This window comes from Hesperophylax consimilis, chromosome 15, assembly GCF_061612785.1.
Source record: "Hesperophylax consimilis isolate HC1 chromosome 15, BYU_Hcon_1.0, whole genome shotgun sequence".
Lineage (NCBI taxonomy): Eukaryota > Metazoa > Arthropoda > Insecta > Trichoptera > Limnephilidae > Hesperophylax > Hesperophylax consimilis.
The window spans coordinates 25,076,195-25,089,932 of record NC_142850.1 but is presented as its reverse complement, the minus strand read 5'-3'; the positions used below and the strand labels follow the sequence as shown (position 1 = coordinate 25,089,932).

At 32.3% G+C, this 13,738-nt stretch overlaps 1 long non-coding RNA gene across 1 annotated transcript in view; it reads left to right on the top strand.

The window, feature by feature from the left end:
* Nucleotides 1-3,406: 3,406 nt before the first annotated feature.
* Nucleotides 3,407-13,738, top strand: part of LOC149417543 (uncharacterized) — a 142,183-nt gene continuing 131,851 nt past the window's right edge. Inside the window, exon 1 of the long non-coding RNA XR_016303264.1 lies at nt 3,407-3,483. This is a non-coding gene — a long non-coding RNA (uncharacterized LOC149417543). The remainder of the gene's footprint in view (nt 3,484-13,738) is intronic.

Below are 13,738 nucleotides of genomic sequence, written 5' to 3'. Positions count from 1 at the left end.
CGATGTTTCTTGTTGAGGGCGATCGATAGATTGCTAATATGGCTTTTTCTTTACTGATTTTAATTTTTAAACAATTGGCATTTGTGATAATAATTTCTTCAACTTCGGCTTTTATTTCGTTTTTAATGTATATAATTACACCATCATTTTGTTTTTTGTTATTCAAACTTGAGTAGGTTGTATATCCAGCAATTTCCAATTTCATGTATTTATGATTTATCCAACATTCAGTAAGTATTATTATTTGAAAATTAACTTTTAAATATTTCAATAAAATTTGCAATTCATCAAAATTTTTTCTTATGCTTCTTATGTTTTTGTGTAGTATATTGAAAGAGTTGTTATTTAAATTCGATAGATCATTTGGTTCCGAGGTGAATATAATGTCAGCCATTTTTATATTTTTTTCGTAATCGTTTTTGTGCCCTTTTGTTATACAATATTTTTTATATCATCTACATGTTTTATATAAATTATTTTTTCGGTTGGCATTCTTCGCGTCATTATTTTTCCATCTTTGAACAAAACGTAGGAGTACATTTTTTCATTGGCAGATTTTTTCGTTTTCCAGAGCAGTTCCCTTTGATATGGGCTCAATTCCTCTGCAATATAGATTGGTTCGGTGGAGATATCTTTTATAGCTGCATAATTAATATTTTTCCTCTTAGAAAGAAGATTGTCTCTTGTCTTTTTTTCCGCAAATTCCACTAGCAGTTTCGGTGGCGCATTCCTTCTATCATGTGTCCTTTTTATATCAATTATATCATTGTGCTGGATTTCCATTCCTGCTGCCGCCGCAACTCTTTTTACTATCTCCATCTGCTGCTCTCCATTTTTTTGGGGAATGCCCGCTATTTCTAAGAAATTAGACCGAGATTTGTATTCGAGGTCTGAAATTTTTATTTCAAGTTGTTTAATAATGATATTCTTTTCCTGGTGTTCCTTTTTTATGTTTTCAAAATCATTTTCAATTTTTTTATTTTGTAGAATTGTAATTTCTAGTTTTTTTATTTGTTCATCGTACTGACTACTCATAAAATCAATGCTTTTTTGAGTGTCCTGGGTTTGTTTTTCAATTTTTGATATAATTTCTTTTTTCATGGATTCAAATTTTTTTTCAATAATCTGTATAATTTTATCAATGTTAAATTTTTCTTCGGTTTCCGTTATAACTCCCTTTCCTCTTGTATTTGCCATTTTCTATTTCTTTTTTTTTTTTTGGTTTATTAATTATATTTTTATTAATGTTGGAACAAAAATGCCCCTAAGTATATATTAATTTATGTAAATTGTCTATGGTGAAATAGTTTTGTATTGTCTATGGTTATTGTATGTTTTCACCAAAGTTGATTTTGGGTTACAATGACAATACTCTTTTTGCATTTCAATTTACAAATGATTAATTTCACTGCCACCGTCACAAATACTGCCACTTTGTCTAGCGTATCACTATATATTGTTTTTTTAAGCGGGTTATGTTATTAGGTTGTTTTATTGACACTATATTGATATTATTTACGGTGCTGTCAAAAACGGCTATTGAGTCAAATCATAGACAATTATAACTCGATATTTGTATTTTTATATTTCGTAAAGTTATTATAAAAAAATAATTTGATATTTGTATTTTTATATTTCGTAAAGTTATTATAAATAGAGTCTACGTTCCTTTTCTCATCAGAATTAATATATTCAAGCAAAACATTGCACACTGGAAGCCGCGAATTCCTAGTTCCCCAACTTGTTTTTGAAAAACGACCAGGGTAATAATGACGTTCAACATTTAAATGCACTTCATACAGACTTCAAAACTAAGTTTGAGAACATTTTGACTATGGAAATGCAACGTTGAAGAATCGGATATCATGTGACAAGAAGAACTGACCGATATAAGCACTGACAAAGAACTTAAGGGGCTGTTCTGTAGGGCCAGCTACAGAAAGAAATTCCCGTTGCTTATCCTGATTCATTTTCATTTGGTGTAATACCTCACAAGGGTGCCCCTGTCTGCACAATGTAAAGACAGAGCAACTATACCGCCACCCGGTTATTGGGCAGGCAAGGGAAGGGAATCTTTTTACTAAAAAATAAATGATTATCACATGGGACATTAATAGTTTAAGGAAAATTCAATCTTCGGCAGGCAGGGGGTCTAAAAAAAAATGGCAAGTGGTCTACGGGCAAAAAAGTTTGGGAACCTCTGTTTTAAACATTCATAGCGAAAATTGTCAATTACGTTCATGAATTTCATTAATAAATTCCTACGCGTGCTTTTTTGATAGATGAAAAACTGAGAGTGGAAAAGTGTCGAAATCGGCCATTGTTTCTAGATTAAATCGTTTAATGCTGGTTGTTGAATTTATTGCTATTTTTAGACGGTTCAAAAGGTTTTCAGAAAAGGTTGTACACATTACACAACAGACGCGATTGGAGTAATAATGATTTCCCCTCTTTTATACTGAGTAGAAGTTTTCTCCGAACTGTGGAAATGATCCTATTAAATAATAAATAACCACCCGACCTGTTAATCCATAATTGGATTATAACAGAGTTTCCCAGAATAAGAAATTAAACGAGAATAAAATGTTAATACAGACTTTATTTTACCGCTGGCGCTGTTCATAAACTTTATTATTTTCTCCGCCGGGTAATTATTTAGGTTCGCTTTGTCGTCGTTAGAACGAACTCGATTTGTCCGTTCGGTTGTTTGGAATAAAGGTTTTCCGCAAGTTATTCGAGAAGCTTTCATTTGCATTATTGGAATGAAGGTGAAAGCTTTTCACTTTGGCTGGCGTGGCTGCATATAATAATACATTAATCACTGACGGACAAACATCGCCGAGCGTCGAGCGTTTCGTCGAATATCGACCGGTACCGTACCGTTATCCATATAGCAGAAGCTCGATTTACTTCTCGTTTGCAAATACGATGAAATAGGTCATTATTTGATCGTTCATTTTCAGTTTTTGTAGTCAGGGGGTTGCGCTTTTCAGGCGGGACTGCCTTTAGCCCCGAAGAGTAAAGCGTGGGTATAGAGCAGGAGTACTATAGACTCACAGTCGTGAATGGCAGAAATGGGAACTGCGTTCAGTATAGCGCGATCCAAGCTAGCGGCAGGTTGCTACTTGGCTTGTAGCGGCTAGCGTCCCGATACCCCAAAGCACGACGGAAGCTCTCGGGTCGTGACGACGTACTGTCACATTACGGTGGAAGTTTACCACGGAGAAACAATACTTTCCCAATAGCTACTTGCTTCTTGAACACCGCTCAGTTAAAGTAACAAACAAAAGGTTTCTCAGGTTCGTACACTGAACGAAAGTTTACAAGTGGTTTCAAGTTCAAATGTGACGGTTTTATATCGACGTTTAAAACACGCATTAACTTTATGTATTTAATTAGTGTTGTGTGTGCTTATTATTAACAATAATTGCGATAACAAAGTTAAACTTGTTAAGTAATGGGAGCTAATTACAACATTACGTGGTAAGTGCGCTCTTTGTTTAAAGTTTACAATTTCTTTGTTTCTTTGTGCTTTCGACGATTGAAGTATCGAATCTAACAGATACATTTACCATAAAATTATATACAAAGTACATACATATATAGATCAAACCAACTAGAACTACTCGATCGAATATTATTTTGAATTGCAACAGTAATATCAGGACTGAGTCATATATGATACTTACTTGTAGCTAGATTGCATGCAGTTGGCAACACTTTCGCAGAAATTTTAGATGTGTTTAACTGAACGTAATATAGTTACAAGAAGGCTATAATAAAATATCTCAGCAATGATTTTTTATTTTTATTTTATTAGTTACAATTGCGAAGTTTGTACATGGTGTAGGTAAAAAGTTTAATATAAGTATAAATTAGATTTTTTTCACAGTTCTCCTCACTAGGGTTTACTGTTTTGAGGCGGCCTGTAGTTTTTAAACTTTTATATTTAGTTTCAAGTTGTCTTTCCATCGTCTTCTTACTATAATTAAGGTTAGCATAATATACTTGAATTCTATATAATTAAAAAAAAATTCTTCTGACTACTTTCCACTGAATTATTTATGTACATGTTTGTAAAATCTTACATGGCCGTACAATATATATATATACAGGGTTTTCAAATAAAAGGTGTTATTTTGAATAGCCCTCTATTTCGGTAGATGTTACTTTTGAAGATGTCATTTTTTAACATTTGACAAGAATAAACTACGCCATTAATAAAAATGGAACGATACACGCTTCAACAACGCATTGAAATTATTAAAATTCACTTGAGTGAATCAAATGCAAATCATTTTGAGTGATGAGGCCCATTTCCACCTCGGTGGCTTCGTCAACAAGCAAAATTGTCGCTTCTGGGAATTGGAAAACCCAAGAGTTATTCTTGAAAAGCCTTTCTATCCTCAACGTGTGACTGTTTGGTGTGGTTTATGGTCCGGCGGAGTCATTGGACCTTACTTTTTCGAAAATGAGGCTGGAGCAACAGTTACGGTGAATGGATTGCGCTATCGAGAGATGATTAATGATTTTTTATGGCCGGAATTGGATGGTATTGATCTGGACAACGTTTAATTTCAACAAGACGGCGCTACGTGCTACACAAGCAACGAAACCATTGATCTTTTACAGGAAAAGTTTCTTTGAATATTAAAATAACACCTCTTATTGGAAAACCCTGTATATATATGAGCAAAGAATTTACTTCTATTTCACGTTTATTACGCTTAACATTATTATAGCATGGAAAAGCCCATTAGGGCGTTTATTAATAAATAAATAAATGCTAATTCAATGATGATGTAAAATAATGTTTAATATAGCGAACGTAACGTTAATTCCTTAAGGAAAAGTAGGTACCTACGTTTAGTATAATATTATTATTTACGTTAACTTATTTACGTTCGTTACATTTACGTAGATATTAATTGATTTTAGTGTATGGACAGTTGAACAGTTTTTCACTGGAATCTTTTGAGAGGCATTTTTTAGTTTTAGACCAGGTAATTTGTTTGCCGCCCAAACATCACTTTTCCTGCGGGATAGCTTGCCGCTGACCTGTTGTCTGCTGCATTTTTTTATTCGTAATATAATATTATCTGACAAAGAACCATCAGAGAAACTTTTGTAAGGTAGACTTCATCGTATTAAAGCGATGCACTACGTCGTGTAATATTTTGAATTGAGCCGCTATCAATAACAACCCTTACGTAGATGGCGATAAGGTTTAAATTTGATCGTGCCATGTCTTACTCGACTATAATTAGATCCCATATCTCATTCATTCATCAGTGTAGAAATAAGAGTTAAGTTTTTCTCGGGCGTCCCCGACTTTATCTACTATTCACTACTTGTAAACAACATTGTTACATACTAATAATAATAAACATTTTCAAAAAATTTTCAACAAAGTCTGTACGGTAGTTTTTGACTCTATAGGGGATCAACAATGAAGCATTCATTTTAATATATATTTAAATATAACTAAATCTATTTTAATTTCGGCGGCAAAATGCTTCCCATGCTTCCACCCGCTTTTTATGTCAGCCCGCCATAGGGTTAACTTACTGAACATTGTTAAGAGGAAGCTACAAGCCAAAAATGTGTATATTCTTGGTATACCTTATATTGTAGGTAATAGGCATTAAAATCGCTTGACAAACGGAGTATAGAAACGTTCGATTTCAAGCACAAAGCTGGTTTTTATTTTATTTGTAAATAATTTTATAAGAAAGCAAAAAAGTTAATCAAGTGAAACTGTCACAAATAATCTTAGCTATAATACGGCATTTTTTTAAAGTTGTTTCCTTTACGCGTTCATACATTTCTATTGAAAAAATGTTTTTTTTAGTAGTTTAAATTTATATTTTTTATTGAGTAATTTATTTTTTTATTTGTATTCTACTCAAGCGAAACGATAGGAAAATCTTCAATTTAGCTAAAACACATTTTTCGGTATTCATAATGTTCACCAATTCGTTATAAAGATTAATCAAAATGGTGATAAAGCATTAAGCTTCGCCTTAAATTAGACCCGACGCATATAAAAATACGACTTTATCACAATGATTTTATAATCCTTACCTGTTTTAAGTAACTTCCCTGTGCTTGGCTTACCCAAAATAAATACGCCAGTAATGTTTGACAAGTCTAATACTTACATACATTTTTCTGGCTATAACCACTTACACAATACGTACATAGTTCGAACGTCTAATTCTTTAGCCACAAATTTCCAAGTTCTAAGTACATATTGAGATAATGAGGAAATTAATATTCTAATGGTCACCAGAAATCAAATATTATTACCATGCCCCAGTATTTTACCATGTAATTTTGTACCATAAATTAACACCAGGCGGCGTATGGTCTGGTATCACCAGTAGGACTTTAAAATTTTGTTTAATATTTACAAGGTATTAGAGGTATTGTCAATTGTTTGGAAGCATTTATGAGTAATCTGAATACTGAAACAGATAGAGGGTACACTTTTACATGTAATATGTACCTACATTTCAAACCACACAAGTCCCTAAAATAAAGTCGTAATGTTAACGACATAAGTGATGTTTGGTAATAAGTTGGGTTTTCAAGCGATAGATGGCACGAGTCATAAAGCTTACTCCAGAGTCCAACAGATATCGCTAGAGTGTAGCAATTGCCTGTGGGATATTATTGCCAGACAACAAGCTTCTAGAAACGGAGAAATACCAACCCTCGGGTAATGAACAGTGTAGCTAAATCCAGGCCTATTTATTGTAACGTAAATAAACGCAATTATAGTAAAAAAACCTTTTACTTTTCACAAGAGTTCCCAACACTAAATCTGCAAGTAAAGCAGAGATATAACAGAAGCCATGTACAACAATATGGTTACGAATTCGTCGGCATTAATTTTAATGTGAGCCATGGGCAAACCCCCTTAATTAGAGTCTCGTGTCGTCTTAAGGCGATGCACTACGTCGTGTAATATTTTAAATTGAGCCGCTATCAATAACAAACCTTACGTAGATGGCGATAAGGTTTAAATTCCCGCTTAACACCATCCGCCTGTTTTGATTTATGCAAGAAAAAAACATAGCCGAAAAGTCCCTTTTATTTTATTTTGTGGATGTGTAGGCACAAATATTTAATTTTTTTTCGATAATTTGATAAATAACTTAATTTGCCACATTATAAAATAAAATCATAATCGAAAATGGGTTCGTAAGTAGGAGATTGTGAACTTTAAAGCAGTTTTCATAGGCCTTATACATTATTTTTTTCTGGGTTTATAAAAAGACCTATCTAAAAAAATACTCATTTATTTCAAAAGCCAAGATGTATTCTACTCGCAGTATTTAATTAAAGCATCTGAAACATTTCTAGGCGACCAAATCTTCAAACCAAAAACACATGATTTTGAATTACTACGTATGGCATCGCCTTAACTCAAATCTGTGTTTTTAGGATTTTTAATTTTAAGAGTTTAAAATTGAACACCTGAAAGTTTTAAAGGAGCATGATCATAAGGGATTGCCGTTTAGTACACTTTCTAATAATACTACGACGCGTGACATATAACACTCGACCTTTTGACTTGAATAGAGAATTCCTAGTAAGGTAGAAATGTTCTAAAAAGCCAGTATTCTATCTTGAAATCATAAACAGAAGTAAACTAGTCAAATGGGCAACTTGCATGCAATTTAAGCTGGCTTCGCAAAAATTCAAATAATTCTACTTAGAATAGGTACGGAAATTTAAAACATCTAAATACTAACCGAAGTGTTTTTAGTTCATGATTTATTTTTTATTTTGTTTTTATTATTACAAGGTTTTCTTTACCTGCCTCGCTAGACAAAGGCTGTTCTGCTCTATAAAACGGCTTATTTCTACGATATTTATATATATGTATATAAACATTGACGTATTCTCAAAATCCATTAATTTGTTCAAAAGCTCGTTTCATAGCTGATTGATGATTTTATTTACATATTAAAAATTATAATATAATTCAAATTAATTATAAGCATAAAATTAACAATAAACCAAATGAAAACAACAATAAACCAAATGAAAACAACAATAAACCACTTAAAATCTTCGAATTGACTTGGTTCTGCCTTCAAAATTATAACATCTCCATTTGTATGTATGCACCGAGTTTCGGTAGAAAAAAAAGTACTCATAGTTGACAGTAAGCAATAATTATTCGCCTGAAAATACCCACACAAATAGAAAATATCTCCGGAGTAAAAATAAATTTGTACCGGTATTTCAGGCAAATAATTATTTCCAATAATAATTTGCTATTCTTTGTGCTATGCATAAAAAACTTAGTTTTCTAAACATTAGTTTATCATTAAAAATAATAATATTGTTTGTATTAATAGCTACACAGTTCTCAAACTTTATTGTTAAATACACCTATTTGAAATATTTACAAAAATCTTTCGACAAATACTTTTTTGCATTTAAATATATACTGTTAATTTGTTATGCTTATAATTTATTAAATAACATAAAAAGCGTGTTTTAAATAATTTTCGCAGCTTACTTCGCGATTTAATAAACATTAGTAAATCATTTAAAATAATAATATTGTTTGTATTATAGCTAAACAATTCTCAAAATTTAACGTAAAGTGTGTTACAAATCTATTTCAGATATTTTCACGCAGATTGTTTGTAATGTAACTTATTTTATTTATTCGTTTTACAGAAGAAAGTACAATTTGTTTTGACGTTTGCATGTACCTAAATATTTTGATTGTGTTTCTAAATATTAATAATAAAAAAATCTGTAAAAATAACTCCGTTACATACATAATATTTAATTTACAGTTAACTAAATTAACGTTTTCTATCGTTTATAAAAATGTTTCGATTTTGCAAGGCAATTAAAAACACAACATTTTCAAACTATTGCTGCAGCTTTAAACATACGATTAAAAACTTTAAAAAAATCGGAAATTAAAAAATCACCCTTAAATCTAAAGAAAAAATCATGCATGTGGCTCATAAGAAAGCAAGGGTAGAATAAGGTTTATTATTTATTGCTGATATTAAAACTGTAGAGTACTTTCCCCCAACAAGAAATTGTGGGGAACTCATTTCTAAATACGAAAAATTAATGGCTACGTGGCATTGATGTATTATACTAGATTAGCCCTGTCTAGCTAAATTCATTTTTAAAATGACCCCACATAGCGTACGTCAAAAATATGGAGATGAACTTAACAACTCAACTCTGTTTAAACACCTTGTACAAGCGTTCAAACTCGTAAGCAAAACCACGGAGAATTTGTTGTCAGAGGTGTTGTAATATGGACATAAAGCCAAAAAGAAACTAACACTTACAGCAAATTTTATGTGCTGAATAAGGGCTGAATCAGGAAAGAATTGATAAATAATACAAAATGATTTTAATTTAATTTATATTTTGTTTTTGAATTCTATACAGGTCCTATAGAACCAAAAATACAGGCTCAGTCCTAGTGAGGTTGATTTTTATGCGAAAAAAATGTGTTTTATGGATAGTGAGATGCAATAAATAAATAAATAAATAAATAAATAAAAACGTATATATTTTTACTATTGTGAATAGGTTTTTTTTAATTTACCACAGTATTTATAAAGAATGATATATAATTTTTGAAGAAAGCAATCACTTTGTGACTTGAAATCATTTAATTTAATTTGGTTTTATGCCCAGTCTGGCTTTTGCATGCATTTTAAAACAGAATATATCTTGTAAGCTGTCGAAAGTGATACAAAATAATTAAAACTGATGAATATAAAATAATATTAGTTAAAAATTTAACAGTAACATAAAATTATAGAGACTAGAACAACACTACGTATCATTTAATAATTATACTACTATCATTCAATTAAAAGTTATTTTGTCTTCAACCACTTTGTTAGAATTAAGACATTGTGTCAACTAGTTTTGGTCAGCTAGTTTCTCAACCTTCTTCAAGATAGCATTATTGAAAACTAACCTAAGTACTAAAACTAACCTAACGACTTTACATTAAACATAATGTAAGATTAACCTAAAGAGAGAGATAAATCATAAAATATTGCGGGTTCACAAGCGAGCTGAACCACGAATTATGGGAAAGGAACGAAGCAACCTAATTGAATAAGCAACAATGATTATGACAGAGCTTCAGAGATCGTATGGGTAAGGGTTAAGGGGGGTGGAGATTACATGATTACAATATATACTTATTTATTTATTTACGCCCGTTAAATAGGATTTTACGTATTATTTACGGCATTCACGGACATCGGTTGTTGCAATTCTGACAGAGGAACAACCGGCTTTTCGATTACAAAAAAAGTTTCAGCTGGATCGAGAACCAGTCATGTTCGAGAAAAAACAATGACGGTATCTCTTTTCGCAGGACCTGTGCCCATAGTGGACAGCGACTGTCCGATATCAGCCTGAAAACACCGACATTATCAATTAAAACCTGATCAATCCATAATAAACTTTATAAAGTTTTTTATAATTACCGGAAAAAGAGGCAAAGTTTTGCAGTCTACACGTCGGAGGCCGCTTGCAGTGAGATAAATATGTTTGAAAATTATTAGAGCAAACGCGGTTTCCTGCTGATGGTACCCAGTTATTGTCACATAATTGAATTCGGATTGTTTCTAACCATTTCTCCATTTTTTCCGGTTTTGTGGGGAAAGCTAAGCGAAAATACCCATTAAAAAAATGAATTCATTAAATGACGCAAATTTATTTCTATCAATTCTTCTACAAAAAATCGAAAAGGCGAAGCAGATATTACCCGAAAGGCAATAACGACTTAATACAACCCTGATTGGCAAAATGCACGGACCAAATAATTCACACACACTTGAGCTGTCACGCGTGTCAACGCTAGACGACTAATACATCAATAATTATCACGCATTGGTTGCGTGATATTTGTATATCCGCACGTGATAATAATTAACATGAATCACCCTATTGGTGGATTCCTTGTGGGTGTGTTATTCATGTGACGTCAGGAATTTTACCAGCAAAAATAGCTGACAAGCAAAATAGCTTAACTCTAGACCAACAAAAGGTAAAACGCAATGCACAGTGCCCATTTCGCATTGCGACACAATCCGTGCGCCTTTTCATAAATGTGCCCGTGAACCAAACCAAAATTGTGTTGGGGTTATATTTCAATGGTTATGCCGTGTCTAGTCTTATTTAGTCTATGCTACGTGGTCATTAGGAGTTTATCAAAATATATAGGACATTTATAGCAGCGAACGGCCTGAAGCTGTCATATAAATTTAAATCATTGAGGGATATATTCAAAACAATCTAGGAGAAATATGTATGGGCTTACAAAAACAAAAATATTATTTCATTTGGATCCATGATAATTTAACATAGTGACAATCCAACACACTTTTAAAAAGTTATATAATAAGTCTAACCTAACCTACGTAATCTAAACATGTCACTATTCAAAGGTTTGTTGAGTTCATTGAGTTGTCCGGTTACCGTACTAGGGGATAGGAACCATTCGTGAACTTACATTTTTACGTGTATGAACTGATATCTCACTATCCGTAGCATATAATATATAATTCTCAAACAAAAATGTTCAGGGACAAGTCATGTACCTAATCAGATGTCTAACCAAAAAATACGTTAAGTTCTCTTTAGGTCAGCGGTCGGGGAACTTTTTTAACCATTACCCCAAAATATTTTTGCGTAAGTCGATATTACCCCTTCCCCCATTTTGAAAAGAAGACAATCAATGTCTATTTAAATAAACATTACTTATTGAATTAATTTACACGGAAAATAAAAAAAAGGTTACATGAAAAAAGTAAGTATTTAATAGACAAACAAAATAAAATTCTGAAATTGGATCAAACGAAAATTCTGATTTTCAGGTTTCCCTTTTAGTTTTTGGAGAAATGATGTTGCTTCATGTTTGATACAATTACTTCAAAATTGGGACTTTTTTGATGTAAGAGCAATTTGAATTCAGTCTTCGGCGTTTAATCGATTCCTGTTCTTCGTTTTTATGTTCATTAGAATGGAAAAGCCTTGTTCACAAAGATAGGTTGTTGCAAATGGCAGCATTTTTTTACCCCCTCCTCATGTGCAATTTTGAAAGCCTTCGTAGCTTTTGACATCCAAAAAGACGACAGATTGGCTTTGCTCTCAAATTGACTACGTGCTTCAGTATTAGATAGAAGTTCAAGTATTGTTTCTGCCAAACCCGGAGGTGCTTCTGGTATTTTAGTAATTTCAAATTTAAAAGGATCTACAACCCAATTGAAAATATGTATATCAAGATCTGGAAAGCAGTCAGAAAACCGCTCTCTGAGTTTGGTAAGATGTTTTATAACTGTATCCCTGATGTCATCAAAAGTAATATTTTCACAGTCTTCCAAAATAGCGAACTAGAAAAAATTCCTTATTACCCCAAAAAACACATTTTTACCCCATTTGGGGTAATTTACTCCGGTTCCCCGACCGCTGCTTTAGGTAATAGGTTCCGATCTATATCTATATATATAAATAAAAACCTCTTTAGGTAATAGGTTCTGATCTATATCTATATATACATAAAAACCTCTTTAGGTAAGAGGTTCCGATCTATATCTATCTAAATCTATGTATAAATAAAAATGTCCGAAAGATTTATCCGATTTCTTTGAAAGTTTGACACAGCATTGCATTCGAATACGCGTGTGATTTCATATATATTATATTATATATATGTCACATGTGACAGGTAAAAAACATGCTTTTTTTAAAACGAAGCCATCTGTTGGACGTAAAAGCAACTCGCGCTATTGTTGCTCCATTCGCACAGCCAGACTATAATAATAATAATGCAATAATCTTCCAAGAATGTCATCGAAATTAGCCCGAAATTTTATTCAATTTTTATTATCTATTTCAAATTTAAAAAAATTAACTTTAAATTACTAAAACAAATGTCCAATGAATTCGTCGCAAGGGGTTTTAAAAGTTTGTGCCCGAGCTCTATGAAATTCTCATACAAGTGCGCATGCGCGGTTTCGCTGAATGTCTAGAAACGTGATAGAAATGCACGGAATGTATCCAAATGTAGGGACATTTCGAGATATGCTCCCAGTGCGCGTTAGGTTCTGCGCACTGGAAGTGCGTCAATGCACTATAATAGTGAATTGGAAAAGTTTATTAGATAGTTAGTAATGAGATAGAGCCTTCTTATATATGTATGTTATATATTTGTACAGCGCCCTTGAGGTGATTTTCAAACCTTTTAAAATATTATTATTATTAAAGTGGTGTTCCCACGGTTATCGACAGACAGCTCATTATTTATATATATTGAACGGAATAATATTATTTATTGTAAAAATAATGACGTGCAGGTTCCATGAATAATTTATATACCTACCTCAGGTTGTCCGGTAGAACAGAAGGCAGTCACCAGGGATTGATTAGACTATGGAAAACTTAACACTATATTCAGAAACTGCCCTGCATGATCTAAAGTATTATTACCTTCAAGCTAGGCGGTCTACCGATCAAAATCGTTGGGACATTATTATTTGATGTAAATAATAACATCATTCAAATGTTGAAGACCAAAATATTTATGATATTTTTACAGATTTCTTGGTTGGTTTTCCTTTTTGAATTGCTGCGTACCACTCTATTTAAATAAATTAAATTATTGCGTAATGCAAAACGGTAGTTTAATAGCCTATTGCAATAAGTCATTTCAGTAATTAAA